This window comes from Talpa occidentalis, unplaced genomic scaffold (assembly GCF_014898055.3).
Source record: "Talpa occidentalis isolate TD23 unplaced genomic scaffold, MPIMG_talOcc4v2.1 talOcc4.6, whole genome shotgun sequence".
NCBI classification, from domain to species: Eukaryota; Metazoa; Chordata; class Mammalia; order Eulipotyphla; family Talpidae; genus Talpa; species Talpa occidentalis.
Window position 1 is genome coordinate 109,788,953 of NW_023604972.1, and position 16,989 is coordinate 109,805,941.

Consider the following 16,989-nt stretch of genomic DNA (forward strand, 5'->3'; position numbering starts at 1 on the left):
TCCAGTGCCAAGAATCTTAACACCTGAATTTTCATCTCTCTACTTTCTCCATTAATTCCATATTTTCATTTCCGTTACTTATAGCAAACTATTTCTAGTAACAATTACTGAATCAATTACAGTACTTACATGCAAGAGCAATGTGTTTTAACCAATTTAAGTAGCAACAGTTAGTTGATAAAATCCCCAGAAAATCCAGAAACAAAACTGTTCAAAGGAAAAGTCTTCACTGCCAAACTTGTCCCCTAATGCTTATGACAAGAGGCACTAGACAGCAGAAACTGGCAGTGCAGACCCAGATAAACAGACCTCTCTGATTACATTTGCCAGATCATGTGTCCTTGACCAAAGGCTGACTTGTGTTTCTCCATTCTATTGCCAGCTTCTGCTTGGTGTTGCAAAGTAGTCTGCTAACTGCAGTTTTTAGCTTACAGTTTCTATTTTACAGAAAAAACAAACTAAAAAAGATGCAAAAATGAATATTGAATAAAAGGATATGTAAAATAAGCCACGCCTGCTTTTTATTGCATTTTTCCTTCCTTGTTGAGAAGCAACATGACAGAGAGGCAAATACAACATATTAGTGAGGGGCTGGGCCCTGACAGGCAGATTGAGACCGGGGCCCTGGAAGCCATAACCGAAAGGATAAAGACTGGGACCCTCAGAGACATGGGATCCTGGGGAGGCATAATAAGGGAGAAAAGTCAATAACAAGAGAAGAGTCCATGACACTATCAGTGGTTAATCTATGTTAGGACATCGGCCAAGATGACTAGTCAAAAAACCACACTATTACAACAGCTCATCTCCTAGACCCAAAACATGAGCATAACTATAAAAACCAGGTGCTTCTTTTCACCAGCTCTCTCTCTCTGCAGGGCAGCAGCCTTCCTGCTTGCCGGTGATCTTTATCTGCCTGGCTTCTCCTCACTGACCTCCCTAAGCAGAGGCAGCTCTCCTCAAGGCCGCCCTCCTGCAACCATGCAGCACTCTCTTAGCAAACCTGTCCCTTTCAGGGCAGCTCTTCCTGCCCGCCTGTGTCTATGCAAGTGTCTTTTACTCTTCTGTCCCTTTTCTAATAAACCTGTTCTTTAAGTATAACAAAAAACACCCTCAGAGTTATTTTCACCAGCGGCAACCCATTCCGCACCCCTCCCATGCATGCGAAGGAGCTGTCTGTTTTATCTGTCCTTGCGTAAATCTTCTCAGGCTTGCTTGCTGCTGGCAGGAGTTAGCCTTTTTCTTTAGCCTTTGTGGCTTTGCTTCTTGGAGCTGGCTTTGTCTTTGAATAAACTTCCTTTGACTTGCTTACTACTGTTCGCAAGCGGTGTTTGAATTCTTTTTGAAGTGGATTGAGGTTTGTGGTTCCTCATATCATGTCATGTCACCTATTTGGAGGTTCATCCACAACAACCTCCTAACCAGTGCAACAGTAGGTTGTACGCTGACATCAGAGGCCTATACTCTACTAGGTTAGTGGTCTTTAATTTTTAAAAATTTAATTCTGCCTATTTTGAGAAGCTAAGAAAATATCTGTACTATAGGCTTAATGTGATGGTTATATAGGGCAGTACTTACAGTTCTTTGGTACACAACACCAAGTATCACTAGTGATAGTTATAGCTATTATATATTACTTTTACTCAGAGGCAATCTCCTAACTTAGGCTTTTTTCTCAATTTGTATTTCTGATATATTTTGAAGAAGTATTTCTTGAAGTTACTTTTTGGATTGAGACATGGCTTAAATAAATATAAATTAATTTTATGTACTAAAATATTAAAAGGGTTGCATGAAAAATTAATACTTAGAAATTATGAAGTGGGCCTCACCCGGCACTATTAAGCTATCACCAGCACAAGTGCGAACCCTGGCCAGGGAGCTGACAACACATGGCGCGGCAGACCTCTCCTGTCTTGCTCGCTTCTCCCCTCAGCAGCGTATTTCAGTAGATCTGCCTGTTCTGCTCCCTACTCTCTCTAGTGAATCCTCTCACCCCCGACACCTCTAGCCTGTACCCCAGTTCCTGTATGCATAAATAAATAAATCTTTTGAAAAACAGATTATTCTATGGGTAACGTTCATTAAAAAAAGAAAGTATAAAGTATCTCAGGATAGTCAGAGATAGCGATAAAAGCCTTCTGTAAGAAGTTTTTCACCTCATATTTCTCTTCAATTATGGATAATGTTATTGAGTTTTTATAAATTATCACCTATTTCAAAAAATGTTACTAAATACCTGCTATGTTCTAGTTTATCTGAATATAAAAGTTAAAAGACTTAAAGATCTACCCTCATAGAGCTCATATTCCAGTAAGAGAGACAGACAGTTAACTAGCATACATACACAGTCAAAATAATTACTGGTTTTGATAAGTACTATGAAGGAAATGCCTAGTCACTATGTTAGAATGGTTTTATTAATGCAAGGTGTGCTAGTAAACATAGAATTCAATATTTCCCTAAGAAGGAGGCTATTACATGAAAGCTGGAAGAATGAAAACAGAAAGATGTATTAAAAAAAAAAAAAAACAGTGGGAAAGCATTCAGGAGAACTGCAATCTCAAAGTTGCCTAAATAGGAACTAATCCGAACCGTTATAGAAACTGAGATAACTCCAGGGAGCCTGGGGATTACTGAGTTAATGGGAAAGACAGGTGCAAAGTCAGGAAGCCCATGTGGGCCAGTATGTGGGGATTTCAAGGCCTGGATTTTATTATAACTGAAATGAAAATGGGGCGATATAGAAAGGTTTAAAATAAGGAATTTGTCTAATCTAATTTGTGTTTTAAAAGTCCCTCTGACTGTTAGATAGAATATATTGCAGTGAATTTAAAGAAGAATGGAGAAACTAGTTAGGAGGCTTTTCAAATAAATAGTTTGTGTGTGGACGAAAGTGGTGGCAGAAGAAATGGATCTAGATGGGTGATATCTGAAATAATTCAGATATACAACCAATTGAATCTTTTGATGGATTGGGCAGGGGAAATAAAATAAAGTCAAAATGACTCTCAGCTTTACTGCTTCATTAATTAGGTCACTTGTAATATTCTAACTGAAATAGAGAAGATTAACAAAAGTTTAGGTTTGAGACTTTGAATTTAACATTTCAGTTAGATGGGCAAGTTATCAAGTAGAGAATGGGTATTGATCACAAATTCAGAGGTAGTGAGATATGCATTTGAGTACTGCCAAAATACAATTGTATTTATATCCATGATTCTTGGCTAGATATATATATATATATATATATATATATATATATAAATATATATATAGTGCACCATATCTATATATATAGTGCATTATCAGCCTAAAGACAGATTTAGAAAAAAAGTACTCATAAGATTAATGACTAGAGAATCTCAATGCACAGAATTTGTGAAGAGTCCTTAATTACATGTGTTCATGAATTACAATGTAATTTTATAAAGTATATGTGTGTCTGTACGAGTAATAATTTGATATTGAAAAAAAGGTCATAGAAATGGATGAGGTCACCAGTCTTCAAGGCAGTGTGTAGATTTAGAAAAGTAGATCATAGACTGAACACTGAGAAGGTTTGACTTTTAAAGGTTTCATGGGTAATCCACAAAATAATTTTTTTGTGAAAAAGCACTAATCACTAACTAATCACTGAAAGAGGAGAAGCATGAGAAATGATACTGTGCCTGAGGAAAGATGGGATGGTCAGTGTATCAGCTACAGCTGAAAGTTTTAATAATGTCACATATGATTATATATGTTGAGTTCAGAAACATCATATTAATTGGTCAACTTACTAAGGTAGAATCCACTAAATAATGGAGATTTAAATCAGATAAGAGTTAGTTGAGAAGTAAATGGAATGAAGTTGGGGTAGTGTGTTATTTCTATTGAACACAAGTGGAGATACAGTTCTCAGAGAAAGAATCATTCCTTCAGAAAGCAAGGCGAAGGCAATCTAGCACTCAAGTGGACAGGTTAGTACAAGAGCACAAAGATTTCTTCAGATGTAACGTGAAGGGGGAAAATGTATACAGACATCCATGGGACTGAAAAATTAGCAATGAGAAAGTTAAAGATTTTATAACTGGTTTTGATAAGGTTATCAGTAAGACTGGAACTAATAAAATAAGGAAAGTTTTAAAATAACGAAAGAGAGATGGTATGAAATCGCTATTTGAGACAGTAAAAAAGCAAAATTTCTAGGAAAGGAACTATATGAATGCTATATAGTGTACTGTTTCTATTTAAAGTTATTGATCATAATTTGAAAGGGATTAATTACGTGATTACATCACAGTAAGTATCTCAGGTTCCTCAGAATACTTTTGACCATAAGTAAGAGAATACTGAACCACCTTAGCAAATAAGAGGGATCTATTATCTCAAGTTAAAAGAAAAGTTGCAGCATAGCATTCACTGGTCCAGTTTTGGTGAAGTTAATGTTTTAAGATCACTCAAGTTCATGAACTTTCCCTGACTATTTTCAAATGCTGTTCTCTGCTATGACTAGCTTCCTTCACAGTCACAAAATGGCTGCCATACTTTCAGGAAACACATCCAGACCACCTAACCAAAGTAGATGGACCATGAGGTCACCATCTCTTTTTAAGTATGAAGAAACTGTTTCCCAAAGTCCCTTTCTGTTTGAAAGAGAGCAGGGAAATGACTGTTGTGTAGTGTTATGCTATTTATATTGTAGTTAGAAACAGATTTTTCAATTTGCCAAGTAAGTACAAAAGACAGAATGGAAAATAAGGCATTTGGGAGTATTGGCATGTACTCTCATGAAGTGATGATCAAAATGGTTAACAAAGAAATCTAAGCTGGAAAATGAGAGAAATGGTAACAAGACAGCTTCACTCGACAGGGAGAAATTAAAGATATCAGCAGGTTGGTGATCTTGAGGAAATCGAAGTATTGCAGAAATGGAAACATAATTAAAAGTAAGTTTTCTAGATGGAAAATAGTACAGGATTTTGAAATTATGATTGTGAGAATTATAGAATTTCTAGTATTGCTAATGATTAACCTTCTAACAATGATTTCATTAAGATAGAATGTGGTTTAAAAATCATTCCTAAAGCCCAAGGCTTTCACTTTTCCCTGTGTTATGAAAATAGTACTTAAAAACAGATTTTGACTATTAAAGACTTGAGAACACTGATGAAATGTAATTCATTAAGATGTTGAAATTATCATAAATAATACTGGTGGAGGAATAAATAGGTATTTTATGGGTTATAGTAGAAATAAAAGGCTATGAAGTGTTAATATTTAGGATATATGCAAAAGGTTTACCTTATATGGACTTAAAATATATTAGATATAGAAATTACTTTGGGCTTACTTAACTTATTCTGTCATTTGTCATCATTACATTCCCTTTAAAAAATGAATGATATCGATCAACATTTTTAATTAATTAATGAGAATTAGAAATAAAAGGGGGGGTATAATGTTTAATGTGACAGATTCAGGAAGGGACTTTTGATGAGTGGGACTCTTTGAGTGAGATCTACATTTTGCTCTGTTTTCCTTTCCTTTCTTTTGTTTTTGTATTTTAGCAGCATGCTTTTAATGTCCTCAGCATGCTGCATGCTCCCTTGCAGAATGAATAACTCTACAGAATGGAAAATGCACAACTACATTACAGCTGTGTTTGATCAACAAAGTTGACTAACATGTTATGTTTCCATGCTTAGCAGGCCTTGTTTTATGCAAAAAAATCTACTGGCCAAGTATCAAGGTTCATAAATATAGCTGCCCCCTGCTTGGAAGCTTGCTTTGCTTTGCTTTTTTCTCTTCCTGTAAATAGCATAAAGCTATCTATTATTGCCTTCAAAGCTTGAGGAAAAGTCAGCCTTATTGGGTAATCCAGCTCTTGTGCATGTCAGTTAAACTCTATGCCAAGATGCATTAATTATTTATGAAATTTGTATTTTTAAATGCTTCACTTTGAAAATATATATATCCATTTGGATATATATATCCATTTCTACTCTAACTGGACTTAGACTTAAAAAGAAAAAGAGTAAGTAACTGGAACAGAAAAATCAAAACAAGGATAAATCTTCTAAAACCTCAGAATTTTTCAAGGGAGGTTTCCATACAGAAATATTATATAGAGAACAAATTCTTATATCAGATATACAATACGTTTTCTGTATTCAATTTTGTCATCATTTGCAACTATATAGTTGCTTTTATATCTTTTTTTGATTTTGGAAACTTAAATCAATTCTATTCAATTCACCAACGCTTAATTTAATGATCATTCTTTTATTAGATGGGAACAATAAGCAGATGCATTAGGAAATAAAAATGATAGCACTCACTTTGGTAGTACATATATTAAAATTGGAACAATACACAAAAGATTAGCATGGCCTCTGCAAAAAGACAACAGGCAAATTCATGAAGTATTCCATGTTGAAAAAATAAAAGCATACTTATTTGCCCAATCCTTTAGGAACTTTGATGATATAGTGCTTTTAAAGCAATTGAGCCTCGCCTCAAAGATTTTTTTTTTTTTACTTACATCAGCCCTCTAGAGTTTGTTTCCAAATGTGTGAAATTTCTATATTAACTTTTTAAGCATACACACAATCAAAAAGACATCTTCAAACTCATTCTGATACTTCTCTCATTACCTCAATATTTCCCATAGGATTTTATTAAGAAAATATTTTGGAAAATTTTCTACTGATTATTTGATCAACTTGTTTCTTCACTTTGTATTCATTAACTTTTTGTACCACCATCAACGTAGTACATTGTACATTTCTTTGCTGCACTAATCCAATAGGTTAATAATGGAACCATGAGATAGTTAACATATAATTTACTGCTTTTTAATTTTTAAATTTTTGCCTTGAAGTATACTTATTTATTTTGTTCACAGTATAGGATTTCTCCCTCAGGTGCCAATACCATAGTATTCCCACCACCAAAGTACACATAGTCCCCCACTACCCACCACCAAACTCTCCTTTCTCCCTGTTCTCTACTCCCTTCTCTCCCTCCCCACTTCTTCCCTCCTCAGTGTCTCAGATCTAAGACCTGCTTTCAAGGATCAGTTTTACAGTTTGTCTTTGATCTTTGTTAGTTTCTGTTTTGCTTCAAAGAGCCCAAGTTACTAAACCCTTGGTAAATAATGGAAGCTTCAAAAGGCATGCAAATGAAGCAGCAGGCTCAAGATTCCAGATTTGAGCCCAAGATTTTGGTAAATAAATAAGCATCAGTATTGTTTTTGTGCCAGACACAGTAAAACAAAATGATCCTAAATGTATGATATTCAATTACATGTTTTAAAATACATTGACAGTTAATACCAACTCTATTTTTTTCATTATGGAAGTATAATATCACCTTTAAAAGTTCAACTTTTTATCCTGTCTTCCGAAGTTAAAAAAAAAAAGTGTTCATCATAAACTATTGGGAAAATACAAATTCAGAGCCCACAAATTTAAAATAATTTGCTGTCCTATCAACATAATCTGTTGTGTATACAGACACACGCTCAAACATGCAAAAATATATACATACATTCATAATTATAAATAAATTTTAGGGCCTCCCTGGTGGAGCAAGGGGTTAAGACGCAGCCTATGAAGCTATCTGCAGCCACTGAAGCTCGAGTTCAATCCCCCAGCCAGCCAGGGAGCAACCCTCATGGCGCAGCAGACCTCTCCTAACTCACTGGCTGCTCCCTTCAGCAGTGAATTTCAGTCAATCTACCTGTTCTGTTCCCCACTCTGTCTCTGTAAATCCTGTCACTCCCACACCTTTGGCCTGTACCCCAGTTCTTGTATGCATAAATAAATAAATCTTTAAAAAAATAAAAAAATTATTTTTTTAATATTTTAACAATCATTTTACTGACTGTATTTCATTTTATGAATACTAGAACTTATTTAATCACACATTATTATCAATCATTTATTTTATTTCTGCTATATCATTTTTAGAAAGAATGCTAAAGTAAATACTCATGTTGTATGTATGTGTGTGTGTGTGCAGTGTAGATCACATTGCCTAGGATAAATTATACAAGACATATTTGATTAAATATGCAAGAATAACTGCTCTCATTTTACAGATAGTTTGTAGAGTATCTTATGAAATGATGAAAGAGCGTCATAGTGCTAAAAAATACAGATGAACAAGAAATGTTTTGGAAGTCACAATGAGTAATGGAGCCTTATTTCTAAAGACATACTGAATTCTAGGCGGGAACCGAGTCTAAAACTTCAGCCCTTGCATGTTTGGGTCACAAAGCCAAGTTAACTACAGGAATGTTGTGGTTAAAATTTTTAGAAGAGAAACAAACTGTATGTGGTGGAGAGGGTAAAGGAGGCAGTGGTACAAGTTGGACCCCGACCACTCAATATACTCAGATGATGGAAAAGCTACTGTCCCGTGGTGTCCTGACCTATTTCTGTGCTGTGGACCCCTGTGTCTAGACTGAGATGACTTCAGAAAATGGTGAAAAGAGAAACATTCCAATATAAGATGAGTTTTTAAGCTAAGATTTGCTGAAAAGATGTTTCTTTCCTACCAGCAATACAAGGGGAGGAAGATTTTAGTTTGCCACTGGCTTTGATGCATAAAATTGTCCCATGAACTGGACCTATAGATATTCTTCCATCTTCAGTACTTGACTTCAAAAATTGCTCTTATCACTATCTAGAAAGCCACTTGGAAGTGGTATGAACATGGGGAAGCATGGATGGCACATGTTTCTTTTACTTATAATCTGCTAGTGGGCATCTAGGATCCTCAGACTCAAATGAATTATGGGATGAAAACATTCAGTTATTAATAACATGCTAATGTAAAAATTAACCAAGTAAAAAACTGAAACTAAAATACAATGGTTGATATAGTTTTAATAGAAATGCTTTTTAGTAAACTGGGCACATGCAAACATATAATTAATAAACTGAAATGTAAAACAGAAATTCATTTAGAATTTTAGAACAGAGAGATAGAAGAAAACTCGACAAGTGTGTAATTGAATTTTTAGGGGCGACACAGAGAAATAATTGGGAAGAGAAACAATTCAAACCTGCAATGGCTAAAAACTTTTAAGAATGAAAGCTGAGAATGCTATATTAGTAAATAATATATAAAAGCAAGTAGAATAACAAATAAACTCTATATTTGATACATTCTTTTTTTTCAAAGATTTATTTATTTATGCATACAAGATCTGGGGTACAGCCCAGAGGTGCAGGGGGTGAGATTCACCAGAGACAGAGTGGGAAGAAGAACATGCAGATCAACTGAAATACATTGCTGAGGGGAGCAGTGGTTGAGACAGGAGAGATCTGCTGCACCATGTGGGTTGCTCCCTGGTGGGCCCAGGACCAAACTTGCACTACAGAGGCTGCTGATAGCTTCACAGTGCTGTGTTTAACCCCTTGAGCCACCAAGGAGGCCCTATACTTGATACATTCTAATAAAGCTATTTAGTATTTAGGACAAAATAAAAGCTATCAAAGAAAGAATAAATGCTAACAAAAAATATTGAATTATAAGAGACTTGATCTATAGCAAAATATCTCAAAAGACAACAGAATTATATTTTAAAACTGCTAAAGGAATATTTACATAAACCTCAAACCTTTCCATCTAATCTTTTCCTCAAGATTGAAAATAAAATAAATTCATGCATAAGCAAAACAGGATTATGTGTTTAAAAGCTGTAGGAAGACTAGGGATCAAACCATTAAAAGTTTCATTTCAACAAGATATAAAATGAACCCAGAAGGAGTGGAAAGCAAGAAAGAAAAAAATGGTGAAAAAAATGAATAAATAAACCAAAATTTTAAAATCCAAATAAGTCTAAGTTTAAAAGAACACAATAAAAGAAGGAAGAGTATGGTGAAGAGGTAAAATATATTTATGGGTTGAATCTGAACTTATTTATGCGATGCACTGGAACATGAATTTAAGACAAATTAAATAAGATATAAAGGAGTTTACTTAATGTTAACAGAAAGATAATATCAATCATAAACTTGTATATACCTAAAACATAGTCTAGAAAAATACAGGGTAAAACCTGAGTGAATTATAGGAGGAAAAAGCAGATTAACGATTACATCATATTTCTGTATTCATTTTTATAAACAAAAGGTAAAAAAGAAAAAGCAAAACCTTTTCTTCCTTTACCTGCATTCTAGTCTGACTTCAAAATAACCAGATCACAGATTGGACACTCTCTTTGAAGCATTGTTGATCCCAGATAAGGCAGTAATGGTCACCAAAGAGAACCCCTCTCAAACTAGTGTGCTAACAGCACAACATGAACTGGTGTTAGAGATGCAGTAGCAAGGAAGGACAGAGTGGATATCAGCAGCTTGCATTGTCTAATGTTCATGTCAGTGACTGAGCACCTACCTGATGGTGGTCCCAATAGGCTATACCATAATCCTTAGGTCTGTATAGGCTATACCCTCTATGCTTGTGTAAGTAAGTACACTCAATGATGTCCCATGGTGACAAAGATCACCTACAAGGCATTTTTCAGCACATATCCTATTATGTGACACAAATATACTGAACTTTGGACCAAAATCCTCACCTGAAAAAGGTAGATGTGCTTCCCAGTAACCAGAAACAGAATTTCTGTCTATCCTCTTGCGAGGAAAGTTTTCCCAACTGAAACCCACAGGACTCGTAATAGATGAAAGAAAGTAATGAACACACAATCAAAGATGACAAAATATAAGCATTTTCTAAGTAATATGTATACTAATAGAAATAAAGTTTAAACTTAGTGTACCAAGAGTTGAACAAAAAGTAATTAAGGAATTAAAAGGCATTTTAAAAATTCTTCATAATAAAGAATCACAAAGGTGACCAAGACATAAATGATTAATGGAAATGTGTGGGCAAATTTTAAAGAAAAATAGAACTTACAGAGATTAAAAAAATACAATTATAGAACTAGAAAATGGGCAATATATTAAGCAATAGATTATATATAAATAAAATCAGGATCTATATCTGAAGAAATTACTCAGTTATGACGTTCTCTCAACATTTTTTGAAAGTATAGTTAACAGGATTTGTGCATGAATTGGAGAGAGTTTATAAAAGAAAAGAGGAAAAACTAACTGCAAATTGTTTTTGCTTTAGCAAATGGAAAGTGGAATTGCATTTAATGCAGACAGTCAATGTGAAAGAGAACTATCAGTATTTTATTCCAAGATATGTTCAAATTGATACATCTACTAGACATCACTGTTACTGAGTAGGCAATCCGAAATGTAAGACTGAGGATCAGAAAGACATCGAAACTTCAGAGATAGCACTTAGGTGTCATCAGCCTAAAAGTGGTGTTTAAAGCTTGAGATAAAGCTAGATTGCAAGGGCATAAAGGTAGCAGAGGTGAAGAAAAGAAATTTTGAAGATCAAGTCTTAGAGCATTTCAACACTAAGAGGCAAGGAGAATAGAGAGGAAACAGGATCTGAAACTTTGGGATAGGATGTAATTATATGTCTAGAAAGTTTTTGAGAAGATAAACTATTTAGAGAGAAGACTGAATTTGAGTTTAAGCTTTATTCTAACAGCATGGTTGGCCTTAGCCAAGTTATTTAGTCACCCTAAGGAACTCATCACCGGTTCTTCACATGGTTAGGTTCAAATGATTCAGATTCAATTGAAATGTTACTTCCACAATGAGGTCTCCATTGTGGATTTTTATCCATAATTCAGCCTGGTTATTCTCTATTACCACATCGTGTTTATTTCATAGCTAGTTTCAGTCTCAAATTGACTTGTATTATTTACTTATATTAATTGCACACCTCCTTTCCTCTCACATGAACACAGAAACATACTGCATGTTGGCAAGATTTTTTTGCCTGAAAGTCACATTGTCTTCAGCCCCTATAATGGTGTCTGGCACATAGACTAGGATCAATAAATAACCATGAAATGAATGAATGAATTTCCCAATAAGTAACCATGAAACGAATGAATGAATAAGTGAATGAATCAGAATTTGGTTGTATTCTAAAGAACACACCACTAGGAGAACAAATAAATTTTTATTCTTAGAGCAAATTAAATATTTAACATATTGCTTAAAACTGTTCCTCAATTTTCTAAAAGAAAATAATCTTTAAGGCCTCCCTGGTGGTGCAGCAGGTTGAGCACAGCGCTATGGAGTTGGGGGCAGCCTCTGCAGCACGGGTTTGAATCCCGGCTGGCTAGGGAGCTACACATATGGTGCGGCAGACCTCTCCTGACTCTTCTGCTGTTCCCTTCAGCTGTGTATTTCAGTCAGTCTGCCTGTTCTGCTCCCTGCTCTGTCTCTGGTGAATTCTCTCACCCTCCTGTGCCTCTGGTCTGTACCCCAGTTCTTGTATAAATAAATAAATCTTTAAAAAAAATTTATATTTTTACAAGTACTATTTTATGTGAATTATTTGTGTATTTATCCTTTTTAGCCATTTCTAATGTCCCCATTAGATCCAGGCATTTTAAAACATTGAAAAATATCATGTATACCATCATCTACATTCTAGAAATCTACAACAGTTCCAGAGACATTATTGGAGGAATTCTCCCTACCACAATACTCAGGTACATGCTTGAGTGAATATGGGTGTACATGCATACCACACACATACACAGACATGTTATACTCTTTACTTTTCATAACATGCCATAGACAGGTTTTGATTATTTTTATATTCATGAGGTATTTCCAAAATGCTTTTAGAAGTGAAATATTATTATGAGCATTGACATGCTTAAATTCCTAATAGAAGTTCTTTGAATTTTCTCTATCCCCTGTTCCTTTTGTTGTATATATTACAAATTACCAAGAATTAGTTTTTACACTTGGCATGTAAGTATAAGGAAAAATCTTTCTGTCATACATACTTTTTCTTCTGTTTTTGCAAACCTTCCTCTCTAAAGTACATTGGAAAGGAAGAGTAATAACTTTGAGTTAATGGAATCTGAAGAAATTACAGATGTAAATATGTGCATTTTATTTTATAAGACCTCAGAGAAACAGAAGATCTATCCAGTGATCACAATCAGAAATGCTGTTCTGTTAGAATTCTCACTGGAAATCAAAACCTTCTCATGGAGAAACTGCAGTTTCTTAGCAAATATTGTAAACAACATATTTGCTGCTTCCTAAGTGACTAACCAGCAACATAAGTTGTTTAAAGACCACCATCTTGACTTTTACAGCTAAATAAACTCTGAACAGTGGTGATATCTTTTATGTCACTGGCGTGGATTTATGATCTGCTCATCCTAGAATAAAAGAGTGTTTTAATTTGTCCAAGAATTTAGGGCTCTCTGATTTTGTTGTTTATTAAAAATAAACAAATTCAGCAAAAATAAATAATTTGAGAGTTTATTTCTGGAATCTCCTTTGGACAGATGTTTGGTACCTTAAAATCTAAAATTTATATTGCTGTTATGATGCATTTTTTTGTATTTTTACATTAAATTTCTTATGAAATGGTACATATAGTAACACACACATACCACTTAATATCTAATATATGATATTTTATTAAGATATTATCATTTTAGTAAATGGTTTGTAATTTCCATGAAAATATTTCATCAAGTCATATATATTTAATTTGTCTTCCTATAGTAAGAGGTTTTAATCAACCGGTGTTTGTTACAGTAGTGTAACATTGTATAAACATTGTATAATTTAGATAGTTTACAATCTTTCCTTTTTGGCAAAATGAAAATCATGACAAGAAAGCAAACCCTTCACATTTGTCAGATAACTGATTTATATATTTTGGAATCACTTCTTTCCTGAATAGTAAAAATGATTTTGTAACAGGGTGGTCCTCAAGAAAAGGGGAGGTTCCAGGTTCTCTGCCCTACCCAAAGGAGGGTGGAGCTGAGCAGGGGGGAGAAGCTGGGGAGGAGACTGAGAAGGAAGGTAGCAGGATGGAGAGCCAGAAGGAGACCTAGAGGAGGAACATGGAGCAGAGGGACATGTGAAGAAACTGCGCTTGCTTCTTGGTCCTAGACTGATTGAAACAGATGTGGGTGAGAGATCTGTGAGGAGATAATAAATGGCAACTTTATCTTGATTTTGATTTTGCTCTTTTCCTCCTGGACTTGTCTGATTGTTTCTGACCCTTTTCTCTAGGTCCCTATTGAAAGATGCTTTAGACCTGTGGCAGACTTTCAGGTCTTGCTTTGGGGCAATCCTGTTTGGCTGGACTTTTACCCATGAGGGGATGGTAACTTTGGGTGCTTGATTTAGAAGTTATATTCTTTGTCTTTTCTGTATTATACACTAATTGTATTAAAGTTTTTTTTTTCCATTAAAGGTCTTACATATTTTGTCTTGATGTGGAGAATGGCAGAACCTATTTAGAGCAGGCAGGTTTCGGGGTTCAAGGGTGCGCCTCTCTCTGCCCTGTAATGATTTCACTTTTATTCAATATTCATATTGTAATAGCTCTATTTTTGTGATATATTCTGTTATATGAATGCAAATTTTTCTTTCTATCTTTTCTTATTTTTAGTATGAAGATGGATCTATGGACTTCATTGTTTTAACTTTAAGTACAATCACTTGTGATAAATTATTTCACCATTGGTAACCCTTTCAAACTGACCTTTGTGTCCTTTGACATTATTCTCCCTTAGACTTTGTTGTTTTCCTGCACAACAAAAGTCCCAAACTCCTGCCATGCCTTCTTAGATTTGGGTGCTGGGTTTTAAGGGTACTCTTTGTTAATTGAGTGTCTTGTACTTCCAGTCACTTAATAATATTACATTCATACTGATATGTCTAACTGAAATTTAACAAGGAACAATTTTTTTCTTAACTTCTTTAATTTTATAGCACTCTTTCCTCTTACATAAAAAAAATCTGTCACTAAAATCAATAGTATTTATTTGCCTTCGCTTGCAATTTAAAACAATTGACACAAAATCTCAAACAATGTATATTGGTTTACTACACAATACTTTTACTAACAATAAGGCTTCTGACAAAACTATATAACATCTTTTTAATTATTTTTATCTTCAAGGGATATGTCACTAATGATGTACAGTCTGATTTGTTCTCAAAAGCTGCATATTTTCCCTTTGGGGATGGCACTTATTTGATATATAGTTAAGTTTCACTCAAGTCATCCAAACTCCACACTCCCTACCTCACACTGTCCTCCTTTTACTCTCCCCTTGCCAATGTCTAACTTAGGTAATCTTACTTATTTGTTCTTTCTCCTCTTCGTATGACACTACTGAGTAACTGAGGGGATAATGTAACCCTCTGTATTAAGTTCAATAGATATTCATGCTTTTTTAAAAAGATTTATTTTAATTTATTTATGCATACAAGAACTGTAGTATAGGACAGAGGTGCAGGGGTTAGAGGATTCACTGAGACAAAGTGGAAAGCAGAACAGGTGGATCTAAGGAAATACATTGCTGAGGGGAGAAGCAGGAGAGACAGGAGAGGTCTGCTGCATTGTGTGAGTTAGCTCCCTGCCAGGGGATCAAACTTGTGCAGGCCACTGGAACTCATGCTGCAGTGACTGGCCATAGCTTGATAGTACTGAGACTTTACACCCTGAGCCAACAGGGAAGCCCAGAGGTGTATGTTTTTGTCATGAGCTAACCCCTTAATCATGTTTTATAATTAAATTCATTCATCTGCTAATTTTTACTTTTTTATGGCTCCAATGACTTTCTTACGTACATCACCTTGTTTCATTTTATCATGATTAAGTCAATAGTGAAATTAAAATTTTATATCTCCACATTTGGGAATTTGAATTTTCCTGAATTAATTATCTTCCTTGAATTATTGAGGTTTTAATGAAATCTGCCAGCTTAAAGTCAAGGTTAAAGGGCGAGTGAGAATCTCCTGGGTCACCCAATGAATCACTTGATAAATGAGTTGAGTCAACATGCACAACTGTGGTAAACATTGCCTCCTAAACTCTCAACAGACCAATCAAGTGTGGTAGTTTTTTTTCAGTGAAAGGAGAGACATGGTGCAATGACTTGCTTTATATAGTAGAGTGGATATGTTACCCAAAAGGCTTACAAAACAAAACTGTAGTGCTATTCAGACAAAACTGTAGTGCTATCTCACAGCTGTTTAATTAAGAATCAGACATCTATTCTGCCTAAACTGGTTCAGAAGATCAGAGCAGTGAGGACCCTTGGTTACTTTAGTCCTATTGACATTCATTTCCTAGGAAAATCCCTGCCCAAGGGAGTTACCTTGGTTGCCACTTTCTGAACATAGGACCCATTAAGAGCCCTGCTCTAGTCATGAAACTATGCATTCCTGCCTGCCCCAAGCTACACAAATATCAATAATCCTATAAAAATCCTATTCCCTTTAGGAAAGCAAGACAGTTCTTTTGAAGTGATACCTTTGTCTTCTACTTGATTCCAGAGATAAAATTCTCTTTACCATGATTCTCAGCTTGATCTCGTCAATTGTCTGGGACATGCCAAACAAGGAGTTCAGTAACACATGTTAATATGTTACATGAATTTATATACTTATTGATTTCAGTAATTTATAGACATTTTATTTTGGCATACACAGTATTAGTATGTTTGTAGTTACCCTAACATCTGAATTAAAGGGAAAAAATCAGAAGTTTGTGTATTTTATCCAAACTATAAGTCTACTTATTAATATATCTATTTTTCATTAATTTTCTCACCATTCATAAAAACATGAAAGATCAGCAAAATTGAATTATGTGGGATGAAAGAATCACAGGGTAAATTTAAACATATTTGCAGCAATCTCACCACTTTTGGCAGCATGGTTTAATGAACGTTTTTTAAGTTACTCAGATATTATTTTAAATCCCAGTGACATTACTTAAACACTGCATCTTTATTTATTAAGTGGCAAAATTGAAAAGTGTTTTCCTACCCTTCCTGTAGGATAAAATGATATTATATATACTTTTACATTAAACTAAATCTTTACCCACCTATACCTTCTTTCA

At 34.7% G+C, this 16,989-nt stretch overlaps 1 non-coding gene across 1 annotated transcript; it reads left to right on the top strand.

The window, feature by feature from the left end:
• Positions 1 to 6,315: 6,315 nt before the first annotated feature.
• LOC119261488 (U6 spliceosomal RNA) lies at positions 6,316 to 6,422 on the top strand. Its single transcript, XR_005129031.1, has one exon. It is a non-coding gene; the product is annotated as a U6 spliceosomal RNA (small nuclear RNA).
• The last annotated feature ends 10,567 nt before the right edge of the window (positions 6,423 to 16,989 follow it).